General features: G+C 36.5%; 1 long non-coding RNA gene across 2 annotated transcripts in view; it reads right to left on the reverse strand.

Moving 5' to 3' along the window:
- Positions 1–20,774, reverse strand: part of LOC130159465 (uncharacterized) — a 44,494-nt gene extending 23,720 nt beyond the window's left edge. For both annotated transcript variants that reach the window (XR_008825744.1, XR_008825743.1), the window contains exons 1-4: positions 20,618–20,774; positions 15,578–15,692; positions 6,691–6,830; positions 5,977–6,094 (exon numbers count right to left, since the gene is read on the reverse strand). This is a non-coding gene — a long non-coding RNA (uncharacterized LOC130159465). The remainder of the gene's footprint in view (positions 1–5,976; positions 6,095–6,690; positions 6,831–15,577; positions 15,693–20,617) is intronic.
- Between the last annotated feature and the right edge of the window lie 1,132 nt (positions 20,775–21,906).

The raw sequence follows: 21,906 nt of genomic DNA on the forward strand, positions 1-21,906 counted from the left end.
AAGTGAAAAAATTCAATTCACCAACTTCACTACGTTTAAAAAAGAATACTGAGTTCTCTTTTAATAACAAATGTGCAAATAATCCTGACTTTGAACTGAAAGGATGAAAGATACAAGTCAAAACCTCCAAATCAGTGATGATCATTTTCTATTTTATCAATTTTAATGCTTACACAATATTACTGTGATGGTTTTCAAATATTTTGTATTACCTGCACTGGTATATATTGAACTAGATAGTAAATGTTCATCCTACTGAAGTCAATGGCAAAAATCTCTTTTCTTTTTGAGGGTTATTCTTTATTAATTGGGTCTCTTGATCCTGACCCTGTTAATTGTTAACAGCAAAGGGATCGAGAGACCCGGGACTGTGCCTGATCTGAGTTACAGCTATTGAATGTGCTCTGAATATTTCATTATAAGACTTAATTTTGCACCAAGAGACAACTTGAAATAGCTATTATTTTTTCTTACCTGTACTTCGTATTGAATGTTTAATGCTTCTCTCACTCCTCCAAAAATGCTTCAAATACACTCCAACTTGTTTTTGAAACTTTTCTTATTTCAGAAAATTTAGAATGGACTGGATATTTCTGTTGCACTTTTCTCTTAAAGTGCCACATTATTAGCTGAGTATTGAACTATGGAGCTTTTAATATTACAATAATTGATGCATTTGAGTCTTCTGCTACGTGCTTTGTATATTTCATTATATTTATTTTTTGGTTTACTGATTTAATTTTCCAAGTGCTTCCCTAGTAAGACTTTTTTTTTTATTAAAAAAGTAGTTTTGTTGATATGTACTTTGATTGGCTGATTATCAAGCAAGTCTTAATTAACTTTTATCCGAGTTCAACTACTAAAAGCTAATTTTCCATGGCCTTCAACAGAAGCTGCAACTTCATTTTTTCCCCATACAGACCTTGAGAATTACTTTGGTGAATGAGTATGTGCTTTCAAGGAGAAAGAATATGATCTGTATATTTGTAGTGGACAGTTTTTCAGAAACATCATAAGTATCTGGTAATACAAAGCTGTATAAAAATCAGTGTAGGCTGAAAATAATGTCCTATTTGGCAAGATGTAGAAGATGTGGAGTTAAAACCACAAATTTTCAGATTTTGGAATTGGTTTCCATTAATTGAAATACATTTTTGATTACTTTGTTATTTGTCAACTTAATTATTTTTATATTTTTCTGAGTCAGTCACAACAGCTAACCAATTCCCTTGAAAGGTAAAAGTTGGTCTTTTTTCATAAATTTGTTTGCCTCAGCTTTCAAATCTTATAGAAACATTAAATATTTCAACACACGACAATAAAATCAGAAGTGGCAGTTTGAAATATTTATTCTAAAATAATCAAAAGAATTCTTTGATGCATACCTCAATAATTATTTAGTACATTTTACTCTTATAAATACATTTCTTTGCCTTACAGATGCAATGAAAAGCTCTTAAAAGATATTTCAAATGAATAATTCAAACAATGACTGACAATATAATTGTTTATATTTTTTCATGTTGGCACATTCACTTTATTCCTTCAGTTTATAAACCAAGTTATCACTCTCTGTGATATTTATAAAAATTGAATAAATAAAAGAAACTTTGTAAAGATGTCTTGTCAGTTTTTTTACAATGTATTTGCTAATCTGCTCCCATTATTTTAGTTCTTTAGTTGAGAGTTTCTGGTACCACTTGTATACCGCCTTTGGTGGGATTTTAGCTATACTAAGAAAATGCATAAGCACTGGCAATTAAATTCCTTATCAATTTTCTGCAGCTTATTAAGTTGTTTTATTGTAAAGGAAGATTAGTGTCTTCAGTAGAAGCAGGAAAATACCTAAGCAGGAGTCCATGGATTAAAGCTGTGATATCTTGTACAAACCCATCTTCTGAATGAATTCTTAAAGAGATAGAATCAAATTGAAGTGGGAATGTAAGGAAATTAAATAAAAGTATATATAAAAAAACCACAATCTGAACAAGAATTAAAATACTAACAGGGAATTGGAAAATTTTTCATATGCATGGAAGAATCTCTTAAGGAATGAACTAGGTATCTTGTGAAGGAAAACCATCTTGTAAAAAAAATCTTAATAAATCCATAAAAAGCAGGACAGTGATAAAGCTCCAAAGAGAGGTTACAAACTCACTAAGAATAATAATCTGCTTGGGGCAAACCAAAAAGATATAGGCAGATATAAGAACAAAACAAACAGCAATAGCAAAGGAGCAGCTAGGAAATGGAGACCAAGACACAGAATTATGGCTCTAGAAGGACAGAAAGGACTTTGAAGTTACGAGCTTGGCAGCAGCAGCACCAGCTCATATAAAAAAGGAAATATGGGTGGAGGTGCTTTCATGTGAGCAAAAGTAGCCTCTCCTTTTATCCTTATTTCCCTGTATTGTATTAATGGCTACGGACCGCATTCCGTTCAGACTGAAGCGTGTTTCCCAAGCTGGGGATGCAGCACACAGCTCCCTTAATGTACTTCTCACAAAGCTCAGCCTACCAGTGCTATTCCTGACATTATATCTGAAATTACATTTTTACTTTCTAAGTACTCGAGCTTCCCACAGCTATCCCACAGCACAACATCGGATTTGAGAAAAATGAAGGCTAGCTTAGCTAGTATGTGTGTGAAGCAGTGCAGGCATCCAACACAAAAGATGTGAAGTTATGTACTCATGTTACTCAGAACCTAAAATTAAGATTCAGATTTGACCACTGTAATCACTAAGTGGAAGTTTGAATTAGATAATATCTGAGAGAGGATATTGAGAGAGGCATTTAACAGTTATTGAGTCAACTGTCAGAACGTTGCCACTTGCCTAAAAAAATTCAACAAGTATTTCTGAGGGTACATTTTGTAAACAAAAGCATCAACTTGGAAAAACAGAGCCTAAGAAATGCTTAACTCATTAACTATTGGGAGACAATGTCATACATTATGGCTGTGAGGAAGCTGAACGAACAGTTGAATTTCAGAAAATCAATTATGATTAAAGCAGGATGAAGTTTTAAAGCGCGGGGGAAAAAAACCAACCAAAAATATTCTCCTGGGATCAATGCCACCTTCTCAATTTTCTGCCAGACAGTTATGTTTAAAAATATTTTGTTCAGAATTCAGACATCTGCTTTACTATGTGTTTGTTTTCCGGTTTTGTGGTAGAGGGGCTGGCAAGGGAAGAGGTCTGCTGTTTAAAATTCTGGGCTGCCTCCGTCTTCTTTGTTTTCAATTTATTAACTTATTTAACTGATTGAGAAATATATTTAAAAATTTGCTAAGGTCTCACTGTAATTCCAAATAAAATTAAGTATGTGCTTAAGTACTTAATGGAATGAAAGGAACAGTCACTTTACTATTTGGTTTTTTGTTTACTATAGACTTGTACCAAACAGAGTTCATTGCTTTTCAAAAGAAATACATAGAAAACTTTGTTAATTCAATTAAGGAGCTGAAAGCACACAATAAGGCAAGGCAAAAAACATCATCCACAAAATATGTGATTTTTTTCTTTTCATTGCAGCAGCACTCCAAGGCAAAAGGACACATGGGCAAAGGGTGGCTACCATTTATAGTACCGCTGCATTCTGGAGGAAAGCCTTTTAGACTGTCTTGAGTTCTGAGAGAAAGTAAGTTCAAAGGGCAGAAGGTTGCTTAAATTGATCTCTAACAACTAACACAGGAAAGGAGGAATGTACTGGAGAAAGGGAGAAGTCAAAACAAATCTAAATCAGAGGGATTTATATGTTGGTAGCAAACAAAGCTGCCATAAAACCTTGCCTAGTAAGGGTATTAATATAAGTGCATATTGCTCTGTTGGGGAGGAACATGTTCCTCTCTTAAAAGCTAAGAACTTCACAGCATTTTTATGTTCTCCTGCTCTCATAAATGATGCTTTGTAGCATCGATTCTGTCAACACTGTTGCTAATCCTGAAATTTTCTGACATTTTCCATTTTGTAAAATAAAAAAGAGTTTAAAATTTTTAGCTTTGACCTTGACATAATGAACTGATGGATCACAGCAGGAAAATGGAGATAGTATGATCATATTTGTTCCAATCTTTCCTTCTAGTGCTATCAAACCTGCAGATTAAATTATGGGTTTTATCAGAGATGTCTGGAAAATGGATATTCTTTTTTTTTTTTTTTTTTTTTTTGGGGGGGGGGGCGCGGAATCTCACGTACAAATGTTTCACATTATATGGGGGCAAAAGTCCAAATATACAATAATCCAGGAAGAGTTTCCAGAAGAAAATGCATTTAGGCACAAACAACTGGGTGCATTTTTGTTCAGCTTGCCCAATTTAACCACCTCCCCACAATCTAAGTGAATATCCAATTTAAGATCCAGAGAATGTTCTCTGCTGTTATGAAAAAAGCAAGTTGTTATGCTGTCTTCTGGATAGGCAAGAGCTTGGTACATTTAATACTTAGAACTTGTTTCCTACTATTGCTAAGCCAAGTCTCGTATTAGCTTTGATGCACTAGAGCAAGTCCTGCATTGCCAGAAATCTGGGTGACCCAGGAGTGCTTAGGTAGATAACACTTCTCACCAAAAAAATAATAATCCAGGTAGAAAAAATTTAGAATAAAATATTGAGATATTAAAATGCATACAGTACTAAGAATCGTCTACTTTGTGTGATTCAGGGACCAATCAAGTCTGATGATAGTCAAAAGGCAGAGGCGAAATAGTTTATTTTCTCTTCTTTAATCCCTCTCCTACTAGTAAAAGCACATCATAAAAAGAGCAATGACATATAAAAACTTTAACTGAAATCATAAAATGCACAGATGTGATACAGACACTCTTGCTTCTGCCTTATATTAGTTAAAACAAATGTTGTGGCTGGTATTGTAAGACCTATGATCAATCAATCAACTTGGCTGACAGCATCACTTCATATAATGGGATCAGTTAGTTACGTTATATATGTCTCTTCTTTGGACAATTTCAATAAAAAGGTGTAAGAATTGAGGACTGGAAACAAGTTTCTTAATTTGCATATAATATTGTTTTATCATCATCTTACTACACATTCTCTTCTTGTTCTGTCTTTACTCCCTACTCCTTAGAAGAACATCTCAGAAGGGGTTTATGGGCTGAAATTTAAACTTCTATTACTCTTTAACATATACCATACTGCCTTCACACTTTATACAGACTGAGAACAGTCATGGCCAACACTTCGACAGAGCAACCAGGCAGCCAGTCTGCCTCATCCAGGCTTAAAAGAAGGTGAGGAACCTAACCTGTGTCTGGGTTAGCATCCTTTCTAACAGTATGACAAGCAGTTAGTAACTGACAGCATAATTTATTCTTTCAAGGCAAGATCAGGAACCATAGCAATGGCAAATGAAAACCCATTATCTTGTGGGATCTCTACTGCATCTGGTAGCATAGCTCACATGTAAATTGGTCATGACCCAAGTGCTGTTAGAGTAATTGAAAAAGGTTTTGCAGGGATGTTGATGGACTCGTATTTCACTTATAAAAAGGCCTTCCCAAATCACTCTGGCCATGAATATCTATTCCCAGTGGGTTTCCACAGGAAAGAAAAAGGGAATGCTGAAGGTAAAAGGGACTGAATGACAAGAAACAGAGTGGGGAAGGACAAGAGCTGAGCAACTGCAAGGTAGAAAAAAAGGAGGTACTACAGGCTAAAAAGGTAGGAAGGAGCTAAGAAAAGTAGCATTTAGCAGAGACAGCTGGCTAGTAAGGATGTAACTGGAAATGAGATGGTTGAAAAGGTTTGAAGATTCGTATTGTCATTTTAGCCATTTCAAGTTCTTCCATGGGTTTCTTGATACCAAAACCTAATCTGAAGGATTAAATCTTGACTTGTTAACATAGACCTTCTGTCTTTGTTTCTGCATGAGACGACTTGGCTCTTTCAAATCATATTAGATAGGTAGATGTTTATAGATCCTGCATGTGTGAAAAGAAATACATGTGACTTACCCATTTTAGGTCAGGCATCCTATCTCAGTCCATCACCTGCTCCCTCTAGCAAGGTGAAAGGAATGCCCTTCAATTCAGTAGGAAGCTCGGCACACAGAGCTGAAGGTTGGCAAAAAGTCTGAACAGATGAAAGAGGTATCAGCATTACAAGTAAAACCCTCCAGAGATGTCTTCCACAAAAATGATCATAACCTTCTGACACATTATCAAGGCTGAGGTTATATGTAAGTTCCTTTCATGAAGAAATCTATAGAATCAGAAAACTGAAACAAAGCAAGGATCTTAAAGACATTTGTCCACTCTCCCACCTCTTCAGACAAGCCCAAGGGCAAGACTGCAAAAGGCTGACAGTGGTGGTTTCAATGTTGCTTATCTTCAGCATGATCCATATTGACAGTTTTAACTTAAATCTACTGCTTTGTCTTCCAAAGAGGGACAAGTGCTTTTAATAAATCTCTTCCTGCACCCTGTGTTAGCACTTCATTTTCTCTAAACTGAGTAAAGCATCCATCCTGATTTAACAGACATCTGGGAGAGACAGGGGCAACAACATTGGTCCTAAAATCTTCAGGACTGCTCCAGAATACCTTGTAGCAAATGTCTTGGGTCAGTAGTTTACATTCAGAACAAAGATAGTTTTTTTCATGTTGCATACTAGCTTCTTTGTGTCTAAGTCAAATGTTATTGGAGTCAAAGAAAATGACCCAGACTGACCTTTTCCCTGTCAAAGGTGGCTGCTTTCCCACACTTCACAAGCTTCATATTTCTTTCTGGTTGCTAGATGCCAACTAGTAAGTGAAGCTTGAGGAAGAGAATTCAAAACAGGTATGTCCACCTGCATTTTCTCAATGAGACTGGATGGGAAAAACAATTGTTTAGAGTCGTCATATTCCATTTGTTAAAAAATAGTATCCAGTGTAATGAAAATCCTTGAGAACTATTTACCTTTAAAATATATTCTAAGTAAATTCAATGTCCCACAAAAGGAAATTGTGCAACTACATCATGAACATGAGGTAGACAACCACATTGTGTTGTAAACAGCCATGTCAGTGGAAAAAGGCTGTTTGCTTATTTTTATTTTCCCTCTAAAATTGTAACTGTCATGTAAACCCTTTAGTGAGAAGATCAGAGCTAGTCACTAAAGTGCTAGTCAGAAATGCCAGGCACTGCAGAAACCAGAATTTTAATTTGAGTTTTGAATAGAATGAAGCCTTAACATAGCTCTCAAGCTATTTAAATGTGGAAAAAATTAACTGAATGAATGAAAGAAAATAACACAGCTGTTGACTATTTAAAAAGGAAGAGCGAGACTGAGTTTTTGTAAGTTCAAACAGGGATGTTCAGAAATAAGTTCTTATAAACTATGCAAAATCATATGTTTTACAAATATACAACTGTATATCTATTTATCTCTCCAGAACAAGGCTTTGACAGTAATTAATCATGATAAAGGTTCCTCCAAGATAACTCAAAAATATTTAACTCTGAAGGAGCCTGCAAATGTTTGGTTATGTTCATATATATATATATATTTATTTATTTATTTACACACACACATTTGAAAGTAATTGACTGCAAAGTTCATTTAGAAGCATCTCTTCTTTCCATACAGTATTTATCTTCACCAAATTATTCTGTAGCATCTGGGATGACTAATTTAGGCAAAGAAAATTTCCAGCTAAAATCAACATCCAACTTTTTTATAGCTTTTGGACTCCAACAACATAATAGCTACTCAGAGAGTATACACAGACTGCTCCACCCTCATGCCGGGCTGACTTGCAGCAGCTGTCCAACATATGTCTCTAAGTTCTTGAGTAGTTTATTTTGCCATCAGAGCATTACAAAATGTAAAGGTTTTCCTTTGCAGGCAAAAGATTTAAGTGGGTCAGGATCAGCATGTTAACCTGAGCTTCCTAGCATCCTGCACACTTACAATTCTACCTCCCTGAAGAAATATTTCCCTTTTTGTACAGAACCCCAGCATTGCTCTGCAGAATTCATCTGACATCTAATTTTTTAAAAGAGAGAGAAAAAAAGTAAAAAAGGGCTTATAATAAACTCAGAAGCCATTCAGGCACTGATAAAACTGAAAGGCCAACTGACAGTTATGCATCTGTCCCTACATTCCTACTAGCTGTCCCTTTTCCCACTACTGCCAAAAGTATTGGATAATGCAGCACCTTTCATTCTAATAATATGCGTAATAGATCTCTTTGCTTCATATTTTCAGAGCTTGTATAGGTCTGCTTATCTTCTGTAAGCCAAATAATTTCTTTTCATGATAAACCCTCCAGGGCTTTGCTTGGGATTTTTTGATTAAAAGAACTTACTTTTGATAGGTTTGTAAAAGTATTTTCATTTCTTGAATGTTCCACTTACTCCCTTACAGGAGTGGCCCCACAAGATTCTTTAGTGGTAAACAGCTGGGCTAAGTCCACACTAGATCAGCTAAAAGATGAGGAATGAAGAAGAAACTAAACTGCTAAAGTTAAGTCTCTGCTGCTGCCCCAAGACCGAAGTGCAACCAGTCCCTTTCCGGGCACAGGTTCTTGCTAGTCCATTGTCCAGGAACGAAATCAGGACCACATTTGCTGCCTGTCAGCCCAGGACTGCACTTTCTTTTCCTGTGGCTGGAGCCCACATTAACTCACCTTGAAGATGTTAACTCGTCTCTTCTCCAACAAAGCAGGGGAGCATTACTTAGGAACCTCCCAAACTAAATGAGACATCTACCCCTTCTTCCATTCACCTTCCACAGCTACGACTATTTAATGCACAGTTCTTTTTATTAAAACCTGAGCACATTTTGAATTCCACCCCGAATGTATTTATCCTTGCCAGTGTTTTTAAACCTATTCAACTTGTAGAATGCTCCAAGATATCACAGCTTGAAGAGCCCAGGTTCCTGTTTTAGACTCTCATTCCTACAGTATTAAGTCTAATCATTTCCAGTACCACCAACTTAATAGGCTGCAAAAACTTGATAAGACAATGTAATTGCCAGGTTTTATGTATATTCTTAAAATAGCTATGTTTCTCATAGAGGTTGTACAGGATATAAATGTTAGCAGAAACAATTAAAGAACTGAAACAATAGAAGCAGATTAGAGAATTATAGCATGCAAAACCTGTGAAAAATCCCAAACAAAATGTCCTTATTCCTTGTCTTGCATAAACAATAATTTCAGATACTGGAACAATTTACTCAAAACCAGAAAATCTCATTCACTATGAATTATGAAGATAATATTTACTAGTGCTACAAGAAAAATATGTATAAAGAATCTTGTTCAGGTAATTGAAGCTCCTGAAAGGAATGAACCTTATCTTAAACATTTCAGGTATTCAAGCCAGTGGAAAAATACAGTCATTTACTTATTCCAAATATTGGTGTTCAACACATCACCAGTTAAAAGGCACAATCTTTATTGTAAGTTATTTCCATCCCCGGTGTTAACACCTCACACAAGACAAGACACCGCCTGCTTGTGTTAAAGCCCCAGCCTTCTAAATCTAGTGCTGTGATTCTGTCTGTAGCAGGTCAAACAGCAACTTATTATTTCAAGTATATCAGAATTAGCCTCAAAGAAAATGCATGGTAGCACTCTCTCATCTACTATTCAAATATCTTTAGGCCTCACTTGCAGACACCTTTTGGCAGATGTTCCCCTATTTTATCCAAAGCCAAAAAAGGTCAGCTCCCTTTAGTAACACAACTGTAAAAACACAAATAGGATTACAGAACAGTAATCCTCTAACCTTGACTGCTAAAGTGTATTTTCTTCTACATATCTCTTGATCGCATTTTAACATATGCTTTGTAACAATATCGTCAGGAAGTATTGTAGTTAACTGTTCTATTATGCATCACATTAAAAAGACAGCAAGGTTTTCTCAGGGAAACAAAGGGTGAAAAAAAAAGGATTTGTAGCAAAGTGGTTTGGAAGACACTAGATTAATCTTACACTCTAATCAATCTGCAAGTGAAAAGATACTTGGCTCAATCTGTCAGCAAAATCAGACAGATATCTGATCAACTCTATGGAAATCCTTTTATGAACTCAAGCTATGATGAATACTATAACCTTACTTGAAGAAATGGCATGCCTTGTACTCATATGCATGGTAATAGGGATGAAATTTGAAGTCTGAATACCTGATCAAGGCACTTCTTTGTTTCATGAAAGGAATCACTCCATTAAATGTTTAGGCAAAGGATGGGAGGATGAGACCTCTGAAATAATGATCCTGGGAACTCCTCATAACAGAAAATTTCTACATTACATGACTAGACAAATTCAAAATATCTGCTCAGTGCAATAAATCTGAATGAGAAGAAAAATTACCAAATTAGAAGGAGATTTCTGACCAATATTCTTGCAGATTTCCTGCAATATAAATTTATGCTGTTGGGATAATCAACATAAAATATTATGCATGTAAGTGCAGCAAAGGACAAAGCAAATGGAACTACTTTATAGCTCTCTATGCTCACCTGAAAGTCCAGGTCAACATTAAATTTTTCTAGTACATTTGATAATCAGACCCTTCATTACCTTATGCCTCCAACTGCTATATTATAGGGTACTATAATAGGGTAACCTGATACATTAAGGATGTTAAGCTTTTATTCCAATCACATCCAGAGGTTGCAAACCAGCTGCTTCTTAAAAAAACTCAAGCTGTACGTGGAATGACAATACTGCAGCCAAAGCTAGGGTTCAGTTCTATCCCTGTTAACTTTTACTATCAAGTTTGGATACTGTTGAAATCTATTAAAAAGCATCATGAAAAGCAGCAGTCTAGCTGCATGTCTCATTCAAATCCCAAATGGGCTTTCCAGTCTATGCTTTGCTCAGTGGTCCTGCAGTTACTATGGTACCGAATCCCAAGCATTCTCATTTCAAGCTGTCTCAGGTTAGTCCCTCCTGTAGCTGCACTACAAAGTGGGGCAGTGTAACAACAGGGAGCTTCACCGGTTTTCTCTTTGAATAATGACATTCCTTCTCTGTAGGAGGGGAAAGCTGGCCCTGAGCCACCACAGAGGGGTGTGAGGACTCCTGTGGATGCTGCCCTGCCTCGCTCCTCTGAGCGCCCACCTCTTGCAGAAGTGGCAGCCTAACCGAGCACAAAGGCACGACAATGAGGTTGTTTCCTCCACTTCAACCACAGCCTAGATGTGCTGCGTTCTGGCAAAGTAGTCATTCACTTTGCATTTGACAATTCTGCTTTTAGCTGGAAGCTAAAAGTTCAAAAGACTGCACACAAGCAGAAAGCAGAGGGAGGAAAAGCAGAAGGATATTTAAAAAGCCACGGCAATAGAGTTTAAGATAAAGGCTGAGGACATTCTTTCGCATGAAGAACAAGGACATAGTTTTCCACACTAAATCCATATGCTAAACATACAAGTCATTTGGGAATTAAACCTCACAGAGTGCTCGGGTACTTTAGTGGAGAATGCTCATTGACTCCAGGGCAAGGTTTTGTCTTAGTTTTGTTGAACGACAATGTTAAAAGCCCGACACGAAGAATATTTCGTCAGATGATGTCAATCCCTTGGCTTAGTTTATATTGGAAACTGGGCAAAGAGGGTATTCTAGGGAAATACCACGTTCTTTGAATATTAGGAGGTTCTGGAAGCTCACTGAGACACACAAGAGCGCAAGCACCTGCTGTGCTTTTCCTGAAAACTTGTCATTTCCCACATGGAAAAAGGAGACAGACAGAGGGAGGGGAGGTGTTGAGTCCTAGTGTGGGTAGTTGTATTGCTGACATTCAGCAACAGTAGGCTGACTTTCAATGCTGAAAATGAGCCAGAAAGTCTCAGAAGGAAGTTTGCGGTATCTGAGAAACACTGCAAAGAGAGAAGCTAAAATATTAAGCAGAGCAACACAGCAATTGCTATTTAATTGACAAGCAGATACTGAGTTTGGAACAAGGTAACTATGGGAACTTCCATTTCTAAGAGACATTTGCAAGTCAAGGCCATGGCCCACTGTTCAGTACTTTCATGAAAATTTGTAGACCAGATGCTCAGCTTGTGTGCTGACTTGGTTCTAAGTGAATCTGTCTTGATTTACACCATCCAAGAGTGTAGCCTTAGCACATTATTAGATTTGCAGAGATAAAAGATATATGCCACAGTGTTAGAAATAAGTCAGTTTATAAAAGTTAAAATGAATAAATAAATCCAATTTCAGCGCAGCTCCTGATCTCTGAAGAATATTACAGCTACAGTGATTATGATGGCAAGTAATGATAAAACATGCCAGCAAACACAACAGACATATCTAAGACTACAAAACAAAAATTCTGTCATTAAAGTTCCCCCGTTCCATTTTGATGCTATCTATTCATGTCTAAACAAGTGCTCTGGGAAACAATGATACCCAAAAGGCCTCTCCATCTAGGAACGTGTGACACAAAATGAGCCAAAATCTTCATGACCAATTTTTCAGTTCCAGTACTGAAATTTCTATTCCCAGTGCCAGAGAGACATGCTTACTACAGCTAAGCAGTCTGTTGTCCATCACTTCAAATACAGCTTCACAGGTATTAAAAATCCACTACTGTTGTTTAGTTTCAAGGCATAATTGACAAAGATTTGTATTTGGGTACAGCCCAAATGAGTGGCATTTCTCTTAGTTCGATCTAGACTGACTTATTGTAACAACTTTCTTTTCTTTGTTTCAGTTATGTGCAGGCTGTTCTATCCATTGTTCACTGTAGACCCTATTCCTGATGCGCGAGCAAAGGTTTCTGAAAAATATCAGTGGAGAACTGAACAGAAAAACCTGACAGAATGTAAGATTTTGAAAGCCACATCTTCCTTGACTCTAAGGATGCTGCTAGATAAAAACTAGAAAGGGAAAAGTATCTTTTTTTCTAGCTAGATAAAAACTAGAAAGGAAAGAGTTCTTTTTTTCTAATCTAGCTGGTAAGAAAACACATACGCATCTGGTGATTGTAGACATTACAACAGTAACATGGGGTTCCACTGAATTTAACAAGAGAGAGAGAAATAAATCTTTTACTCATTTAAAGAAAGGCACACATAAAGCTGTATCTTATTGAAGTCTATCACCTACAGCTTATGGCTTCCCTCCTCCCCCAAATAAATTTTGGGCTCTTTCTTGCCGAACAGTGGCCATTGTCACAAGAACTCTGCATTAATATTCTTACTGTAAAGGCACAACTGTTCTAACAGAGAGCTTGAAGCAGAATAACTCTTATCTGCAAAAGAGAATATCATTATGGGCTCCAATAAGAATGAATTAGATGGAAGGATATTGAAGAAAGAACAGAAAACAGCTGCAAAAAGATAAATAATTTACACAGAATTCCATCTAGGAGCACAAAAATCTTTTTTAAAGTCACATTCTTTTAAGCCATTGATTTCTGAAAAGAAACAAAGAGGTGCTGAAAGATAAATGACAGTCTAAAACTACACACAGTGCACTTAGCAAAATAAGGGAAGAGTAAGGAATATAAACAGTACACAAAAGATGCTAAAACCAACAGACTCATCTAAGCCATATTTATTGGCATTAGTTTTTCTTCAAAAAATGTACAATTGCTCTTTTATCATAAGCACTTCACATTAATCCAAGCTGTATTTTGGGAGTTTGTTGTGTATGTGCCAACTTTCATGTAAGTGAGACATGATTATTAGGCTTTTAAATAAAATATGTGAAACTCAAAAGATGGTCGAGATCATTTGTGCATTTTAATTGAATGACTACTAGGAAAAAAAAGGTATTTTTATCACATCACATCTTAATAGAGCCTCTGGATTAAATACTAATTAATTTGCCACCAAAGTTTGCTGTTAATCAGTTGCATGTCAGCATACATTTTGAGTGACATTTAAATTATAAAGTATAGTGGAATTATCTCCAGTCTTGCAAATTACCTCTTTATAAAAGTCAAAGTAAACACCATGCGCTCACTAGAGGTATCATTAGTGTCCTATTTACTCTCTGCATATTTCTTTGGATTATAGGTTGTCTCAGTCCATACATATAACACTTAGATTGCCTTAGAAAAAAGGAGTTGCAAGTTTTAAGGCTGACCTTTGAATATCCAACCTCCAATGCCCAACCTCATTAACAAATGTCCCATTAGGTTTGTGTAGCCGTGTTTCTCCACAGCAGAGACTAAACTGAGCCTCCCATAGAGCCCTGAAAAAGCTGATGATCATCAGTACACTGGCCTTGACTCAAGCTCTTAGAAATTGTCTAAAAACTACAGGAAATTACCATCTCCAGTTGGGAGATGTATGAGTTGAGTAGAAGCTCACTTTCTATCTTACACCTGTATGAAACATGTCCATCAATAGTAGAACAATTGTCATCAACTGTAGAACAATATATGAAAACAGATGGACTGCTGGGTGGATGAAGCAATTAAAAGAAATAATTGACGTAGTATCTGTAACAGTATCACTGTAACTGTGGTTTTATATTAAAAAAAAGTAACAAAAACAATTCAGTAAATGAGGAAACCGCTGTCTTGAAAGAGGAATAACTGGGACAAGGAATCAGAGAATTAGTTTTTAGCTTTCCTCATTTGTGAACAGTCTATTAGCATTTTATAAAAATTATAATTGAAGTGTCAGCTCCTTTATGTAATGTAAACTAAGGAAGAAGGTTGTATAAGGGGATTGAATTATCAGGCTGATTAAAAAGCTATTGAGACTCAGTGTGTATCATATATATAACCATATATGACAAATGCATCCATTAAAACAGAACTTCACAGAACTTCAACATAAGAGATAAAGAAGGTCTTCAGAGCAAAATTTAAAATTTGTCACAGCACAGGAGAAATAAAATCATAATTTCTAGTGAGATGCACAGATTCCAATGGCCTCAAATTTGTCTAAAATCCAAAGCCAAAATGTGGAAAAATCTTGATGAATGACTCTCAAAGCCTTGACAAATCCTTATTTTTTAGTACAATTAAGAAGAAAGCAATGATGTAATATTAGTTCTAAATTATAATTTTGGTCTCATAGTCACATTTTCCAAGGATCTTGAACTTGGCCACTGATCTCAAACCAACAACTGATTCTAGGTACAGATTTAGGGGTTAGTCAAGTGCAATCACAGGGGAAAGGAAAATGTCTCAAGAAGACAAAAAAACCCCCAACCTCCTGAGCATCCACATATGTATGAGATATTTTTCATTTACCATTGCAACTCTTTATATGTAAAACTTCACCATGATGGAGCAAAAATATCAGTTCTGGAGGAAAGCATGTTGTATGCAGTGTCTTTTTCCTTCTTCTTACCTAATTCATGTAACCTTTACAGAACCCACAGACACCCAACCACTTGGAATTTGTGCAGAGGGTTCTTGTGCAGTAGACTCACCTTATTCCTTCTCTTTTGTCTCCACCATCACGGCTCAGCAGAAAGAATTGTTCTTATACATAGGTGGGAGAGTGAGATAGTTACCAAGGAAACAGGCTTAGTTTGACAGAGATTTGGAAACCCAAACCCAGCTGGAGATGGGAAATCTGAGTATCCTCCCCCAGAAAGCACTTGAAAACTAGATGCAATCTGGTACTAATTAAAACCCAGTTAACTCTTACCTTTCTTCCCATTGTGAATCCACCTTTCATTTTACTTATCTACTTTGTCGTAATTCTTTTCTTTGGCTAAGTGGATTCTAAGAGAACAGTAACGAACACTCCTGACAGCCAGCATCTAAAAAGAACACACAGATATATCTTTCTATTTAGAAGGACGATTACTCTTCTGTATTCAGGTGAGGAAAGTCTGAGTTGTGCCCTTAGGTACACATGTGGGACTCTTACTTTAAATGAAATTCAATCAACATAACCAAGACCAGAATTCCTCCTAAGGCTGGAACTCAGTCCACAGTTCAGTACAGTACAGACATGCCATTGATTACTTGGAGAGGCGCTATAAAAATGATTCAAAGCACCAGGACAGATCCTGAGCTGGTGTAAATCAGTGGCAGTCCCACTGATTTACTCCTAGCCAGAGGAGAGCTAATCTAATTTACACAAGCTAAGGATCTGAGGCCATCACATTTGAAGAAGTGAGTAGTGGAAAATGATATTGAACAGAGGAGATATATCAGTGGAATGTAAATATAACAACAAAACAAGGATAGTGAGGAACTGTTTGAGGTGGTTAGAGGTGAAAAGTCCTAGAGTCCAAGAATAATGGCCATGAGCTAGACACGAGAAGATCCACAGCTGAGTAAAGATGTATTTTAAAGAATGGACTTAAAAGAATCTTTTCCTCAGAGAAAGCACAAATTAATAGTATCTCCAGATGCTTTCCCTAGAAAGTTACAATTGAATCTGAATTTTACCTTAACTTGAATTACTCAAGTTTAAAAGTGGTCATAGCTGTGTTTCATGTGGAAATCCACGACTAGAATTCCGCCTTTACAGAGGGACAGCAGAAAAAAACCCAGCATTATGTACTTGGAAATATACACCAGAAAATTAAGGATGGGTTTTTTTCAGGCCAAGATTCTGTGATTTTTTTATCATACTGAGATACAAGAAAGACTGTGGAAGTTCCAAGAAAATTCACTGTTGCAAATGAATAACCAGCACATTTCATGGTTTAATAATTTTTTGCCATATTTCAGGAAAAAGAGGTGGTGTAATGAGAGAAGAACGGAGCCATAGCTTTGGTGCAGTGAAACTTTCCCAGATGAATTCACAAACAGCCTTTCTAAAATAATTTTGAGCATCACAATTCTACATTTCAGATAATAGCAGATGAAATCTATAAAGGCTTCTAAGCTAAAACCTCAAGGAAAACAAACAACAAATTGGTATCATGGCAAAGCAAATTAAATTTAATTATTTAAACAGCTGCAATTGTCTTGAAAAGGAACTCTGGCTAAACCTTCTGGGATTTTGGTAACATATTATCAAGGTTGTTGAAAATGAAGGTTGTTGTCAGTAACTGTAGTTAACTGACGAATGAATTATGCATAATGCCTCCAAGGGATGCCCAAGCCTTGGGCAGAGTAAGCTTGTCCTCTCACACACCCCTGACCCACCCTCCCCATTGCAGGAGGAGTTCAGCTTGAGCCAGTGTGGGCAGGCTTCATGAGCTACCAGCTGATGATGCTCAAAGATCCAAAGGAAGATTTTTCCAACAGTCAGATCACAGCACCACACGCTCCCTGCCACAGGGAATGTACCACATGAAGCACATATACTTTGTTAATCCCCTTTTCACTAGTGAGCAACTTCAGCAGTCACCCTGGACGTGAGGTCTAGCAAGCACTTTTTTGAACCTGCAAGGGGACTATGTTCTGTGGAGCTGCCCCGTTTCAGCCACAAGATATCGTTCCCCTTGAGAAATAACGATAACATCAAATCTGAATTTTCTATGATGCACAATTTAAACCATCTAGGTGATGACTTAGAGGATGCTTTTTGTACCACTGAGTTCTGAGTCTAAACTCTCTAGATTTATCTAGTCTCCAGCTATCCAAGACAAATCATTTTCTTCTTTAGAAGCCTGGGATTTAGAAAAAATAATAATCAGATTACTAATAATCATTCTTAATAATTATAATAACTATAGATATACATAGTATTTTTCTATTATTTCTCCCCTAGCATTCTGGCAATTCTACGAACATTACTTAAAAGTGTGAAGAAGCCAAGTATTATGCAGAGTGTGGTTCTTTGGTTCCTCTGAAACTCTTTATTTAGACTGTTGAGTGGTAAAGGGAGATGGAAGAACAGATCTGCATTCCCAACGCCCATCTGACATTTAGCTCATCAGCTACCCATTGCTGGTGTATTCCAGGAATGAGAAGGAACTTAAGACAGGGAGACCAGAAGCTCTACTGGTATATATAGCAGCAAAGCCTAAACTACAACTTTCTACTTGATCCTCTTGTTTTTAATTACTGACTTCCTATGACAATGTTTGTATTTTATCTTTTCTCTGTTCAAACACTTGCAGGTCACTTGCAGCTGGTTAGAGGAGACTATTAAAATAAAAGGCCTATTTAAGTTGAATAGCATACTATATTTTTTTACAGTGTCAGATGCTGTTTCTCCTATTTCTGGATTTCCTTTCTTGTCAGTTATTAGTCTGAGTCATATAATAGTGATATTTTCACATATCTATAAAGCTATCTATTAATGTATACTCTTATATTATTATTACAGTTCTACAGGTTGGTTTGATAAATATAGAAGACATTATCTTCAGTTTTTTTCCAAAAGAGTGGCTTGGGTTATTTCTAGTCAGATTTTGTATTTTGTTTATGGCTTTATGAGCAGGAAGATAATTTTAAGAGGGGTAACTCTCAACAACTGGAACAGAGGACTGGAAAAATACGGGGTTTATTTTTTAAAAAAAAACAACCTTTCTCTAGAAGCCCAGGCCCAGCAGGCTGTACTTCAGTAAACTGAGGCCTGCTTCCATGTATAGCTCAGTAAGTGAATCACATAGAAATAACCCCCTTGGCCCTGTTCCTAAAAGTCAGAGCAACAGCTGACCTATCCATCTTTCTAGTTCTGCACATGACTTTCACAGAGAGGTCATTATTACTGCTTAACAATTTCTTCCCCTTGGAGGTGTTTTTTGACTGAATTGAAAAGGTGCAAGGAATTTGGTTTGTGATCGACCCAAAAGGCTTATTTTCCTCTTCCTGAAAACCAGTGAGGAGGTCTAGAGGTACTATAGAAAAAGTCTTCTACGAGGCGTCAATAGGAAGCTTTCAGGGTATGACACCAACTGGAACTTGCTAAATATCCAAGGTACTGCTTCCATTTCACTCTCCTTATTTAGCTGTGTCTTCTGCCAAGGATGTAACTTGAAGCTGGAATCTGAGCTATAACTTGATACATCAACTGTAAATTTTCTTGGGTTTCCCTAAGCCAGCCAGTTAATACTATTTACAGTAACACCATTGTCTGGCATCAATATACAATCATAATACACCATGTCATGTAGTTTGACACATTTTAAATTAAAATTGAGCAGATAGTCCTTTCCCATATCAAGTTCCACTATCATTAATGAGCCACATATTGTTCCTGAAATTTAATTGTTTTAAAACCATGATGTTAATTCAGAGATTTGCAGGCGGAGACTGCCAGCTGGCAAGCACTAGATGAGAAATGACATTGACCTTCAAACGTGTATCCACTCAACCCTCCGAGAGATCACCTTTTTCAGATGGAAAAACAAAAACCCCAACGCTTTACTGGGAACAGCAAAAAACCTTGGGAGTTGGTCTGGTCCAGAAACCTTTATGAAAAAATCAAACACACTCTTCATATTTCAAGATGATTCTGACTCCATATAACAGAATAAGAATTCTTTGGCTGTTTCCCATATCTAGGCTAAAATGCTTCAGGCTACCCTTTGTCTTAAAAGGCCACGGCATTGCTTCTTGCCTTGACAAATCTGAAACTCTTCCTGAGTACAGGCTATCTACACATAGAAATGGATCACTGCTGACCCAGACACCATGATTAACATTGGCCATCTCTTAAGCAATGACAGAAATTTTTCGAAGTGGAGGAGGAATCTCAGATCAAATTAGCTGCTGGACACTAAAAGTTTCAAAAACTGGAAGCTCTGGGGTACAGACTTACAAAGAATCCATGAAAGCCAACCTTTCTTACTTATCTTTGAGGTTTGGAGGTAGAGACTCCAAACTCTATTTGATTCTAGTTTTCTGAGAGCAACTAGATTCAACTAACATCCAAGAAAAAGAAAAGTGTCTTCCTCAGATCAGGTGAAAACTACAGGGACTATCATATCAAAATAAATTTAATAAATCCGCTAAGACCTGAAATTATGTGCTGCTATTGTCAAACTGGAAAGACCCTGCTTAAATGAATAGAGTAAATTCATTTATTGAAGTTGGAAACGTGCCTACCACTGGAGTATTAAGTGGGAAATAATTTGTACTGTGACAGTAGCTTCTAGAGTTTACCCACATCTAGAGTCAGCAACTAGCTTTCAGATTTCCATTCGGTTCCTGTTACTGTACAGTCTTAAGAAAAATATTAATCTTTGGTTTAAATATTTGTTATTATATCATATATCATGTTGGAAGTTTAACATTCTTGAAACAGAGAGATGAAATTAGAAACATCTTGAGAAGAGCATCCTTGTTATCAATCATGTCATCTTGAACATGTTTAGAAGCTTGCTGCTGGTGCCAGGAACGGATGTTTTATTCAGAAGAATGTATTTAAAGAAAATGACAGCACTTTTCAATTCAACTTTTCTAAAACAAGAAATCTTTCAAGTCTTCCAAGCCATGTGGATTTCAACATTCCAGTGATTAAGACTATTTTCAATTATACATACTTTTTCCATTATTTTTTCATAGCTTTAGGGTAGATTTTCAATACTCTGCATGAAGAATTAGACACACAAATCACTCACAACTATTAATGGGAATTGCACAGACGGTGGAAGAACTGGTACAGAACAAGAAAAAACAACTCAAACCATCAAAAACGTGAGAAAAACCTGTCATGAACTTTGCAGCGTGGATAGATCTGTCTTTTCTCATCTTGCCAAACTGCACACTTCCAACTTCCAGCCCAGGAAGTGATAATGTCAGAGCGCCATAAGAAAATTAGAAACGGTGAGCGTACCTCTGCAGTTGTATGTCTTCAGGATTTTCAGAAAGCAATCTTTTGGTCTAGATAAACACAGAGATGGATGACCTTGTGTGGTCTACACATGCTGGAGCTTCTGGGTAAGCAATGGTGGGCTCTGCACTTGGAAGAAGAGACAAATATGATGTTCCCATGTTTCTCTGTTTCCATTTGAAAGAACTACAAGTGAATGTGAAGAGAATATAGAACATACTTATCTGTTTTCATTGAAGTGTTCATTAGAAAAAGAACTGCGATAGTTAAACAACATTTGTATATTTAATTTTTTTAGATCAAGGGAACTGTTAATGAAATCACAGAAACTCACTTCATTACTCTCCTCTGTTGCCTCAGCAATCCACTTTTCTCCAAGAAATGATCTCTCTAATCTAATTTCATCAATATAACTTCAAAACCAACTTAATTAAAACATTCATTAAACCAAACATTTCAGTCTCAAATTTGTTAGACTTTAATAGTGTGAAGAAAGGTGCCATTTTCTTTTAGGTTTTTATGACAGCTATAGACAGACAGATTCCAAGAGTAGAAAGGCTTGAGACTATGATATGGAGAATGGCTGAAATAAGCCCAACTCACTACTGCACCTCCCCTGTCCCTCATTTATTTTTAAGCGCAACAAATGGCATTTGATTTTGTGCACCATTCATTTTCTCATGGCATTGTAAATGGAGTTTGAGGAATGCTAACCATGTTTGTATGCATTCAGATTCATCAATCATGCAATAAGCACCTAGGCCAGCAATTATGCACCAAGATTTTTTGAAATATGATACCGCATTGTGAACCTCTTACTCCCGACATAAACTCTTTACTGTTGTTTGTAGTATGCAGTTTCAAAACTAAGCTCAAGTAATTTCAGTTTTGCCCTCAAGGATGTGTGTAGTTGAGAAAATACAAGCTGGAGTTTGTGACAAAAATTATTCTCCTTTTTGTATATTCTCAGCCAGGAAACTGTAAAATACAATTGTTCAGTTTAAGCTGAAGAAATGTATCATTAAGTAATGTACAAACAGTGTTCTTCATTATGCTGTCAGAATTTCCTTGAAAGGAATTTCATCACAGTATGATGTGAAGTATCTAGCAGAAAAATATTAAAGCAAGAAACTATATAAAAGAGTATAGAAGTGCATAAAAGTATACACTTGATAGATAAGTTGGACATACTGAAAAGTTATTGCTGTGTTCTCCACTTAGTAGCACAATACCTAACTGCAACTTGTAACATTAACTGTTCTGTTGTTTAGTCATTTTTATGGCTTACTGGA

The sequence above is a fragment of the Falco biarmicus genome, chromosome 15 (assembly GCF_023638135.1).
Source record: "Falco biarmicus isolate bFalBia1 chromosome 15, bFalBia1.pri, whole genome shotgun sequence".
In the NCBI taxonomy this organism is placed as follows: Eukaryota; Metazoa; Chordata; class Aves; order Falconiformes; family Falconidae; genus Falco; species Falco biarmicus.